Below are 12,672 nucleotides of genomic sequence, written 5' to 3'. Positions count from 1 at the left end.
CAATGACACAGGGTTTATATTGGTTCGAGCAACATGCCCTACATCCAGTTCGAGTCAATCGGTGACTTTATTCCTGAGCCCAGGTGCTCGAAGTTTGCTGTGGGGTTACAAACGAGAGGAAGTAAGATGGGGGGTATCAGAGATCTGGTCGAACTCTGGACTGAAGGGCTAGGAGTGACGGGAGCTCCAACATGGGCTAAGATTAGAATGTATGCTCTGTGTAGCTTTAGAGTGTCTAAAGCTAGCAGAGAGTGAGTCGGAACGATCCGTGTGTTGTCTGTTATTCGTCAAAATCGATCCTCCTTTTGGGAGAGGGCACGTCCCCTTTATAGATGAAGGGGACGACCTTACAAGTGAGAGAGAGAGAGTGTGTGTGCTACCTAGTCTTGTTGCCCATGCCCTCAGGTACAAGACAATTTATCGACGCCTACAATATTGTTGATGGCCAGATGCATGTGGTAGGTTCCACCGTGTTCCTCTGGTATGGCAAATGTCAGCGCCTACCATACTGTAGGACAAATGTCGGCGCCCATAACACTTGTCGACATAGAATTTTGTCCCATGCCAAGGACACACGTAGCAAGTTGGAAGGGTTCGCTCGATAGAGCTAGAGATCCACCTAGCTTCAGCGCAAGGGTGGTCGATCGTGCGCACTCCTCCCGAGACGTGCCAGTCAATTTGACACTACAATTGACAAGGAGAGAAAGCTTATCAGTAATTAAGAGCAGAACTTGCTGATGTTGCTAGACAGTCCTGAATGTGCGGCTCTGAGAGCCAATATGAAAGGAGATTGACTAAATAGTTGATTTTAGCATATTCATGAGAATAAATCGGTTAAAACTCATTGGGTTGTATAAGAAGAATCGGTTATCATTCAAGATAAATGATGTTATTTGAGCAAATATTAATCAATGACAATAAGATGTCAACAATGATTGGTTTATGCTAAGTCAATGACTGCAAGTAACTGAACTCCTTTATAATAGAAATAGTTCATCATCATTCAACCATTTAATAGAAATAAATCTAATGAACATATTAGATCTCATCTATCTCTATGATCAATGGGGCATGAGGCAGAATCATGCAGGCCGTAGAAACAACAATAGACTTGACAACCATAACTTATTACTAATATCAGTGGAGCATGAGGTAGAATCATGTAGGTCATAATACAATAATAAGATCATGGGGCTAACGCATCTTTCAACCTATCGCTACTTCAATGATCTCGTGATGCAAACTGTTCGTGAAAGCACTCGATATCGGCTAAAACAGCCGATTCAGGCATAGCACACAGTTAAGGTCATACCCTCTTAAGAACAGATCTACCAAATAACAATCCTTACTCCACGGTGTTAATAGTGGGGTGTGAGGCAGAATCACATAGGCCATGATAATGGGCCATGGAACAGTTTTCGCTAACCAATAGATCCACTCAAGATTAAACATGCCTTAACCGCACGCTATGCACGATCAAGATTGATGTAAAACAACCGATAAAACATAACTCATCGTTTAAAGTACAGATTAGATCAGTTTTAGATTAACAAACGATGGGTTAAAAAGGATATAAGGCCGATCTAGATCAATCCCAATCGGGTGAAGTGATATTGCTGTAATTAAATAAATAATGGAAGCAATAAGCAATATCAGTAACTTAATGAATCTATCCGAAGGAATGCCACCCTTAGATAGAGCCAATAACTTAACCATAATCTAGTTCGAGCAGTGGAGGTCGACCGGATCGATACAGCCATACATAAACTAGACAAGAGTCGATAACTAACTCATACCAGAGTCACAGTGGAGGTCGATTGGATCGATGCAGTTGTACGAACAGAGGTATAAGCCATGATGGTACTTACAACAAGCAGTGGAGGTCGACCGGATCGATGTAGCCATACTTGCTGAAGAACTCGCCGAGATCTACTCTACTCCTACTCCTAAGGGGTGGCCGGAGCTAAAAAAAGTAAATGACTTGTATTTGATTGATTGTGTGTCTTTACAATAGCCAGGGTTTAATATTATACCCGGGACCTACGCATGACTCCTGTCTATACACGACTCATCACAATTTTTGACCCTATAGAAAACATTCCTAATTTAAGATAATTTGGACTCTAATCTTTCTCTTTTGTAGAGTCCAACATGCCTCGTCCTAGCGCCGATCATAGCCTTTGTCGTTATCCGCTGGCGCTATCTAAAGAAAGCTAATTCTAGTTTTGCATCTAAATCAACTAGTTCTGATCTACACGCAATTGATTCCTTGATGACATGATCTTGGGAGCTTTTGAGTCCCTGTGACTCTTCTTCCAAATTTTGGTGTAAACACATGCCCCTCAATTTTGGGATAAAAGTAATTTTATTCCAAAATTATCACGTCTGTGCCCCCTGATAGGTCTACAGTCACGGGTAAAGAATCTTGATCTGGGGTCTACTATTTGTCGCCACCTATGTCAGCTCATGAGCCCATGCTTCAAAACTTTTGCGAGAGCATCATTACTTCATGGGCACTTGGATCCATCCTTCCAGGCCAGCTATAAAATGTCTATCCAACCCTAGCGAAAGCACTTCAACAATTTAGTCATGTTTCTCTTCTATATGCCCCCTCGAGTGCTTCTGACTCTGCCGGACCCTCCATGGTCTATCCTTTTGTTATGAAGATCTTGAGCGATTAGAAAAATTCTTGTGCATAGGGTGATTGTGTCACCCATTCTAGCGCCTTGTCAAGCAAGAGGATCAGCTATTGCGGCTGGAAGAAGTCTTGTGATATCACCTGTGTCTTCTCACCATGCTCATAGAGATGTTCTAGTGTTTGCAAGGGCTAAAATGTGTGGACATCTTTCCCTTGTTCGTTCCACCAAACACCCACTGGAAAAGCCACAGGCTTCTTTCCCACAGTTTCCTAGTCACCGAGAAATCAACTGGGCATATGTTAGGCGAGCGGCCTTTCCCCTTCTCCTAGCATAATTTTATCAATGGTCCAACGCGACTCGGTTCATGATGACCTTCAGGCCTTGTGGGGACCCAGACTCCCTTTGATCCAAAGAAGCCTTGGTGAGTTGGTCTCTGGTCAATGTAAGTTCTCCCATGATATTTTGTAACCTAGGAAAGCAATAAGTCTGAATCTGTTATTTCTTCGTCATCTGTCCCCTAAACTTCTAGAGTGTCGATCCGTTTCTGTATCTGATTTCAATTTCACACCTCTCGTGAAACCTATCTCCTCACCTTCCTAGGCTTTATATATGGGCCATGGCTGGGGATCAGAAAACAACCCACTTCATTTCAAACCTTCTGCATCCTTAGTATAGTTCCTGCTTTTCCGTAGGTTTGAGACCATGGAGAACAACAAGAGGTCTGTTAAGGAGGCTCTCGATGGATCTGCATCATCGCGCTAGTGCACCCATCATTAAGAGGGTGCACCTCATGATGCTCCTATTGTTCTAGAGTAGAGGGCTAACTCTGCTCAGCCTTTGGGGTTATCCTCAGCACCAATTCATCGCTAGCTCCCCAGCTATCCGAGGAGTCCGAGAGATGACGATGACCTTGTCGCTTCCATTGACCGGACCGATGAGAAACTTGTCGACTGCCTCTCTATTGTGGAATCGACTCTAGCCATAGTTCAGGGCCAATCACCACCTAAGGCCAACCTGGTGTGGGAGAGGCTAGCCAAGGCTGAAGCCAGAATCGCTGGTGAGACATTTACCATAATTTTCTGCTTCTTAACTTTTGCCTCTAGGATCCTGATCACCTCTTCCTTAAATCCTTTAGATCTATCGGCTTAGCTAGAAAACCTTCATTTAGCTATGGACCATGCGGTGGGATTTGTCAATGCCAGGGGTGCTGTTCTAGTGGTTTGCTTGCATGACATCCCGAACCACGTTAGAGAAGTCGCTCTTGATGGCGTTCATCATGGTGCTGCCATGGCGTTGGCTGCTGCGCAAGTTTAGTCCGGCCATGATCTTCGGTTTCTTCCCTATGGAGCTCCAGCCACCGGATACCCTAGAAATTATGAGTGCCTGGTCAAGGATTTCTTTAACGCCGCCAACTCTATAGCCCTGACCTCCTAGGACGATGATATAGTAAACAAAGTGTTTTCTGTTCTGTAGCTTGTAATAAGTGATATCAGGAAACAATTACCTCATCTCCAATGATTTTCCTTTTACTTCATGCATCACTTTGTCTGTGTTTGCCTCGTTGTATTTCTCGTTTTAGCTAAAGAGCCAATTTGAAAACAGCCAACTTTATATTTCCAATCTTGACCTAATTAAGTCTGAAACCCGGCTTTATCAAAAGAGCCCTTTGATTTTTCTACCCTTAGTCACCCAACGTTGTATTCTCATTGGCATTAGTGAAGTGGTGGTTCACCTTCTATTAATTGCGGTTGCCTTTCGCACTTCTCGAGGCGTCCACCTCTTCACTTCATGGCTTCAAATATCAGCCGATGGTTTTGGCCTTGAACACATCTCCACTCGCAATTGTTCCTTTGCACTTCTCCGCCTTCCATAACCCTATAGTGGTTTCCTTCCCTTCCTATAGATCCAATCAACCCCATGGCTGACGAGGGTAACCACGGTAAGCGCATGGTAGAGGAGATCCCGAAGGAGAACATGCCGATGAACCAGTGTCTCCGACGCATGAGGTGAGATTGACATTGCCTATTTACGATGATGAACTGTTTTGACTCGCCTATAGGTTTGTTGTGAATGATAGTCTTCGTCCTCTCCCTAGGGCCAGCGGGCCCTCTAACGCCGCATCTTTTGTGCTGGCCTCGTCATCGGATTCTTCCAATTCCTATAATGGTGATGACACCCGGTGCTACCTTCATGAGTGGAGGATGGCTCAAAATTGTTATTCCAAGGCAACTTGGGAGAACGACCAACTTGAGATTCACCTTGGGGTCCCTTAGGCTGCCTTTCATGTGGCTGAGGAGGAGGCCAGCACCGTCTGAGCATGACTGGCTGAGTCTAATGCCATGGTGGCGGGTAAGATGAATTCTAGGAACGACTCATTCCAATTTCCATTACCTTTATCTTGATAGCCTTTTGTTCCTATGATTGCTAGCCCCGACGGTGCAATTGGAGTCTCTCCAACTAGTGGCGAATGCAGCCGCAGACACTGTTAATGCTTGGGGTTCCCCATCGCCGCTCGTCTCCAAGACATCCCAGACCGCGTTTAGGAGATTGCTCTCCATGGCGTTCGTCATGGTGCGGCAATGGCGCTGACCGCAGCACAAGTCCAAACTAGGTACGAGCTCCATACCATGGAGACTAGTTTCCAATGGGCGACAGTCCTGAGGAACATGAGGACCTGCTCAAAGAATTTGTTATGGCAGCGAAGGCCATAGTGGATATCACATCCGCTTAGGACGTGGTGAACAAGATCTTCAATTAGGTTGTATTTAGCGCAAACTGATGAATGAAATCTTTTGCTTTTCCATGATTAACTTAGTGTAATACCCTTGTGTTTGACTATTTCTGCTCTTTGTTTTTGCTCTATAGGCGATACATATCGTATCGGCTTTTATTGTCTTTGAATATTTTTATTTTTTGAACTAGAGGCGATACCCTCCTGGTACCGGCTATTAGAGCCGAGAACAAATCGGCTATCGAATGTTGATTAGATGTTAGGATAACATCCCGTAGAACTTTTCATACCAAAGATTAGATGATTGATCAACCCAGGTCAAACGCCTTATTAAGCGAAACAGAACTTCTTTAAGAAATCTATTAACTCTGAATCGCACTTACAATTTGACTCAGCATCCACATATGTCGGCCTAAACTCATCTGTAGGACTCAATGCTTATTTTTTTTCCTTTAATCCAATGACCGACATGAAGCCATGATTTTTCTACTAAAACAAACTACCAGAGTCGATCGCTTGCATCGGCTATTGGCTTTCATTACTGATCTTAATGAAGCCTCCTTCTTATGACTTGCTAGAAAAACATTCAAAGTCTCCTAGTTCCCAAAAGGCTAGATCAGCAGTTGCAAAGCTCACGGGCTCATTAGTGCGAACCAGTTCGACATCATCCCCATGCCATTGAATCAAACACTAATGCATGGTTGACGGTATACAACAGTTTGCATGAATCCAATCATGACTGAGGAGCAAACTGTACGACCCTTTTCCATCGATGACGAAGAATGTGGCGAGCAGAGTCTTGCTTCCATTTGTTAGTTGGATGTTTATTGCCCCCTAGGTCTTAGACGTATTAACTTCGAAGTCTTTAAGCATCATGTTAGTCTCCATTAGATCTCCTGGTCCTTTGCCAAGCTTACGAAAAGTGGTGTGGGGCATAAGATTGATAGAAGCACCTCCGTCCACCAACATCTTGTTCATCGGCTTCCCATCAACAAGACCATTAATATATAAAGCTTTTAAGTGCCGATGTTTGATTGGTTTATCAAATATTGCTTGTTGTACAACTGTTAACTTGGCAATTATCTCTTCATACTCCATTTCATCGAAATTCGAATAAACTTCTTGATCTACTAGAGCTCTGAATTCTGATGGCAACAGAAAAGCCATTTAGATATTAGCCAATGATTGCTTTCTATCGGTTGTTTGCTTGGTATGCCATACTTGAGGTTTACTAGATACCTGAGCTTGTTCCATCTCTTTATTCCTTAGGCATTGCACCCTTCTCTTATGGCTTCTTGTTAAACCTCCTAGACACCATTGACCCTCCTGCCAAACACATTTTCTTTCATTGCTTTCTCCTTCATAATCAGCCCAGTCCTGGTTAACAATTCTTTTTCCTAGCTGATTATGAACACTTCCATTTTTTAAGCATTGATCCTTGTTATCATGATGATATGCATCTTGAATATGGATAGACCGACGGTTGGTTTGAGATTGCCTAAACTCCTAATATTGATTGCTGCATTCTGGACAGTCATGTCTGGTAGGTAACTTCAAACCTTCATTCCAGCAATATCTAAAGAAAGAACAATTCCAATGTAATTCGGCTTGTTTCCTTTCATACCTCTCTTCTTTTAGTTGATGCTAGTATGCTTGATCCTTTAGCCAATGCTAATAATCCTTTTCCTTCTGCCGCTATCACTTATTCAATAGAATCCAAGATGTAACCCGTGGCTTTATCGTCTCCCCCTGCTTGTATTGACTCTTTTGCTCGGTACGACGTCTTCTAATCTTTTTGTACTCATCAGCCGATATTTGCATCTTAGGATTGACTGTTCTAGCTTCTTTTGATTTGGTTGATGTTAGGACTTTAGTTTTTCCTTTGAATATCCCAACATCAACCATGTTTTAATCTCCTAGGAAAGGAGTATCATCAACTTTTATTTTTTGAGGCATATCAAATTTGAGCCTCCCCTGTTGAATAGCCCTCTGTATATGTTGCCTGAAGATTCTGCATTCATTAGTGGAATGAGAAGTAGTATTATGGAACTTGTAGAACTTCTTATTCTTCAACTAATCCGGGGGGCAACATGACATGACCATCGGGCAACTTGATCTGCCCTTTCTCAAGCAAGAAATCGAAGTGCTTGTCTGATTTGGTGACATCAAAGTCATAGCTCTCCTCGACTCCTCTTCCCCAAGAATTTGGCACCATTACTGTCTTCTTGCCCTAATGCCTTTCACCCGCAGCAACCTCTTCTTCTTCATCTTCATAGCCATTATCGACTGAGTATGGATCATAACCTTTAGCTACTGTGGTACTTTTCTGAAATCGGGTATCTCTACGCATACTCTGGAATTGGCTATTGAGTGCTGCCACTCGTTGAGCCAATTGACCCAAGTTGTCGAATTCTTATCCCAGCAGCTTTTCTTTCTACATCGGCAGCATTCCTTGAGCAACTAAAGTAGCTAGTTGATCATCAGCCAAGTTTAAGGAGAAGCACAAGTTCCTGGTTTCTTAGAACCTTTAAAGAAATTCAGTGCCTGATTCATTAGTCTTCTGCCTTATAGTTGTCAAGTCAGTAATCTTCTTTTCTCCAGTCCCAATGTAAAAATATGTATGAAACTTCTTCTCTATGTTAGCCCAATTGGCAATGGAATTGACTGGCAATGATGAAAACCAAGTGAAGGCTGACCCTAATAAGGATAAGGAGAAGAAACGAACTCGATGGGCATCCTCAACTGATGCTTCGCCCAACTATGTAAAATACCGACTGACATGTTCTATCGTGCTTGTACTATCTTGGCAAGTGAACTTAGCAAACTCTAGAAGCCTGTAATTTGTGGGAAGGGCGACCAAATCATACCATTTTGGATATGGGCGTTTGTATGAAAAAGTCAATCCTTTTGGCTTTAGACCGAACTGATTCTTTATCATCTCGGTCACTCTCAGCAATAACTCATTAGCTTGTGGATTTAGATTTCTCTGTACCTGCTGACTCATCTGTGGATTGAAATCCCGTGTGCCTTGATATCCTGGATTTGGCATCATGTGAAGGGTGTTATAATTTATGCCATAGTGATACCTTTGTGGAATCTCAATCTGCTGGGTCCTTTGCTGGCTTGCTGCTTAAAGTCTTGGATTATAGACATAAGGATCTATATTTCTACGGATCCTTTGAACTGATGGTGCTATTTTTTGAGCCGAAGATGGTATGTGGCCTAATGTGCCAAAATTGATCACCTAGGTATGACTTTGCCCTGTTGGCTGTTGCACATGCTGTATTGATAGTCCAGGATTATACTATGTCTGATTTGAAGTAGTTCCTTGAGTTTGTTCATATGAACCCTAAACTATCTAGACATCACCACTACCAGCTGATGTTGTTTCTTGATGGCTAGTACCAACTTAATTAGTCTCTTGGGTTGACGGATCTAGAATATTGTAATAAGCCGGCCCACCTTGACCAACTAGAAACCCATGAATCGCCTCTCTCATGGTGTTGTGGAATATGTCCACAAAAGCTTCATATGGCTTGATATGGCATCATGAACATATTTGTCTACAACTTCCTTAAAGAAATGCATGTCTTCATCTTTAGTTGTATCTGTCTGCCCGTGTAGTAGTACTCTTGGTAGTGGAGATTTCTGAACAATTGTGTTATCATGTGTTTTGATGTAGGACAACAAACACTTATTCTGAAACTCACCTTGGTCTTTCACTGGTTGTCTCAGCGTGCTTGCTTCTTGCTTTGTAGGGTTTAGAGGAGATGTCAAGCCATAAGTCTTGTTTCCTCTGGGAGGAGCATGCTTGGATGGAGCAGGAGGCCATGGTGTCACAGTTGGTCACCGAGCTCGAGCGCTAGCTAGAGTCCGCCTACCGTGAGTCCCAAGACCAGGCAGCCAAGGTGATGGAAGTGTGGGTGGCGGAACTACTTGTGGTGGAGCGGGCGACTACCGCTGGTGGGGACTTGACACGGTGAAGGTCCACCAGGTGGAGACTGAGGCGGCACTCTAGAAGTCCCTGGTGGAGACCGAGGCAGTGCTCCAAAAATTCCTAGATGCTCTAGAGTCAGAGCGGAAGGCCCGGTCAAAGGTCAACCGGGAAGTACTCGCGCTCCAGGGGTAGATGCTTGGGACGGAGGAGTCGAATGCTCGGCTACGTGAGTAGGTGACTCGATAGGAGGAAGGTCTCTCCATCCTTGAGAGCACCCACCTTGATATGTACCTATTTCGCTTTTGGTCGATGCCTTAGTTTTTTACCTTCCCTTGCTTCTGAACTTGTCACACTTTTTCTAGAACTAGGCGGAAGAATTGGTTCTCTGGAGAAAGACCTGGAGATGGCCAAGGCGATGATTGGTCAAAGCACGAAGGCGCTGGCTAAGTCCCTTGAAGAGCGACATGCTCTCAAGAGGGAGCTTGACCAGATCCGCAATGTCACCTTGGTCATCATCTCGGAGGTGTTCGGGTCAGCGCCAAGCACTAGCCCGCCCACCATCCAACTGGCAGAGGTCTCAGATGAAGTTCGGGCACTCATCTCCGATGGGATGATCTATGGGACATCGGGGGTGCTAACTTCTATGGCGATGCACCACCCAGACCTAGACTTCGCTACCATCTATAGTGGGTACGACGACGGCTGGGGTATGGACGCCATCCATGCGCTCGGGGAGAGCTTGTTGCCATGCGCATAGATGGTGGCCGAGCAAGTCTCCACGCAGTGGGTGATGGATGCTCGTCGTGCGAGCGTAGATGAAGGTGCACATCTAGAAGACATCGTCCAGCCTATGGATGGGGTGGAGCCCAAGTCAGAAGCAAACGTCATCCCACCTTTGACCGAGCTAAATGTCATCCTACCAGAGAGCGAGCAACCCTTATCCTCGTCGACCGAGCCAGTAGCCGATGCTACCGAGCAACTGCAATAGAATGTAAAGTAGAAACAGGCAAAATGTGTAAGGGATAAGTTCATGGGGGAGTCCCCATGTAAACATTTTTATGTATTTATGAATACATCAATTTTGTTTAATGATGGAATCACTTCATAAGGGGAAGCTTGTCCCATCCGTTCCTTATTTTTACCCTAGCATAGCTTTGTTTTTTGTTCTTTCTTTTTCACACCTGCCTATTTGAACCATAGGCTACAACCTTAAGAACCTAGGCGTGGCCTGCGAGGCTTAGCTGCTCATAACCATAGGTCATGGCAGGGTCCGATCGGTCAGAATGTTTAAAGCATAAGTTACGTAGGATAATTAAAGGAACGGACTACCCTTTTATTTGGGTGAAAAGTATTGCTATATGATAGTAAAAAAGAGAGGTGGTATTGCACCCATGTGAAGCCCCCGAATGACCCAGGCTAAAAGTGTTTGGGCTAGGGTGCTTGTAGGAGCAAATGTTAAATGAAAGAAAGTGGTAAGACCAAATTTTTAGGGGAAGAAACGATGTAACTGTTCGATGTTCTAAGTGTTGGTGAGATCATTGTCGTTATTGTCCTTCAGTCGGTAGGCGTCTAATTGGATCACTTCGGTCACCGTGTAGGGTCCTTCCCATGGTGGAGAGAGTTTGTGCGATCAGCCGCAGTGACCAAAGTGGAGTTGGCCGGTCGGCGTCGATCCTTCTTGTTCTTTTTGCCCCTCTACGTGGAGGGGCCCTTGTCTCGGTCCTCTCGCTTGGCCTTGCCCTTGTCCCAACCTCCACTAAAGACTACTCTGACTACCTCCTCCCTAGAGGTGTGGTTCATGGTGATATCGACCAGGTCACGGGTGGTACGGGGCTTCAAATAGCCAAGCTTGAGGATTAGGGACTCGTAGGTTGTCTCGAAGAGGAACGTGCTGATGACGTCCGTGTCAATGACATCAGGAAGAGAGTTGCATCATTTTGAGAACCTGTAGATGTAATCCCATAGGGACTCATTGAGCTCTTGCTGGCAGCTCTTGAGGTCCCAGGAATTCCTAGGACGGACATACGTCCTCTAGAAATTCTCAACAAAGACCCTCTTAAGATCTGCCCAGTCGTGGATGCTGTCAGTCGAGAGGAATTCGAGCCATGCTCAAACATGCTCTTCCACATAGATGGGGAGGCATTGAATGATGAAGTAGTCATCATCCACTCCCCCAACTCGGTAGGTGAGCCAGAAGTGTTCGAGCCATATACCGGGATTCGTCTCCCCGGTATATATTGGTGATGTTGGTAGGCGGTCGCAAGCGCTATGGGAACGACGCTCTTTGGATGCGTCGGCCAAAGGCCTATGGTCCTAGGCTATCCAGGCTAGGACTTTAGTCGTTGGGTCAGCGACCATGCCTGGGGTGTATTTCACCACTCCCCTCGATGGTCTAGCCAGGGCCCGTGCCGCCTGCTCTTACTACCACATGATGGATGTCATCATCACGCTGGGCCTGACATCGGTTGTTGATGATGCTGCGAGCGTCTCGATTCGGCCTGAGGCATTCATGCACAGGCTATTGGTGAGGAGCGAGCGCTGGGTTAGGCCATGGTGCAGCCGCAGCCTCCTATTCCATGCTCGATGACTATAGTGGCGAGCGAATAGAGCGATTCGACTGGTACGGCCCCATTCCCCCGGTGGGGAGAGAGGCCGTGAGTCGGTATCGAGACGTGGAGCTCTCCGCCTATTAAATGGTGGTGGTTTCCACTAGTGCCTAGAGGTTCTAGTGAACTACCTTCTCCTAGAGGTCGATAGGCCCTAGAAGGTTACACAGAAGCATTGCCGCAGCAGTGATGTTCTGGCTAGCCCGAGCGAACTGTGGGGGATCGTTCCCCCCATCCATGATGTTGTGCCAGACCTAGCGAGTGCAACCCCGGGTGCCACTTGCTAGGTTACGTGCATGTGGTGCAGCGTGATGTGCCGAGCGTGCCAGCGCATGTGGTGGTGGGTTCTACCGCCTTTGTCGTAGCTCTTCGCCATGCTCCTATGCACACGCGAGGGCCTCTGCGTGAGGGTCCAATGGGGTGTGGATCTGTAGAGACTATACTACCTCCAGTGGTTGTCCCGGGACGTCTGCCATAGCACACTCTTAAGACAGAGGGTGGCTAGGTGCCACAACATCGCTGATGCTGGAGCCATCGCTCTCAACATCGTCATCCATGAGGTCGTAAAAAGAGGCAGGAGCATAGCCTGCCATCCCCATGAATTTGGATGTGAGAGGGGGCGACGCTAGCATCTTTTGGAGCCCCCATGCATGTGTCCATGGGGGACATGAGGCCGTAGGGGAACTGGTCGCATGGTGGTCATGGCAGGGACAACGGGGTCCCTTCGGAGAATCGGTGGAAGATAGTAAATAGCGAGTA

The sequence above is a fragment of the Miscanthus floridulus genome, chromosome 12 (genome assembly GCF_019320115.1).
Source record: "Miscanthus floridulus cultivar M001 chromosome 12, ASM1932011v1, whole genome shotgun sequence".
Classification (NCBI taxonomy): Eukaryota; Viridiplantae; Streptophyta; class Magnoliopsida; order Poales; family Poaceae; genus Miscanthus; species Miscanthus floridulus.
Note: the sequence above shows the minus strand (reverse complement) of the source record.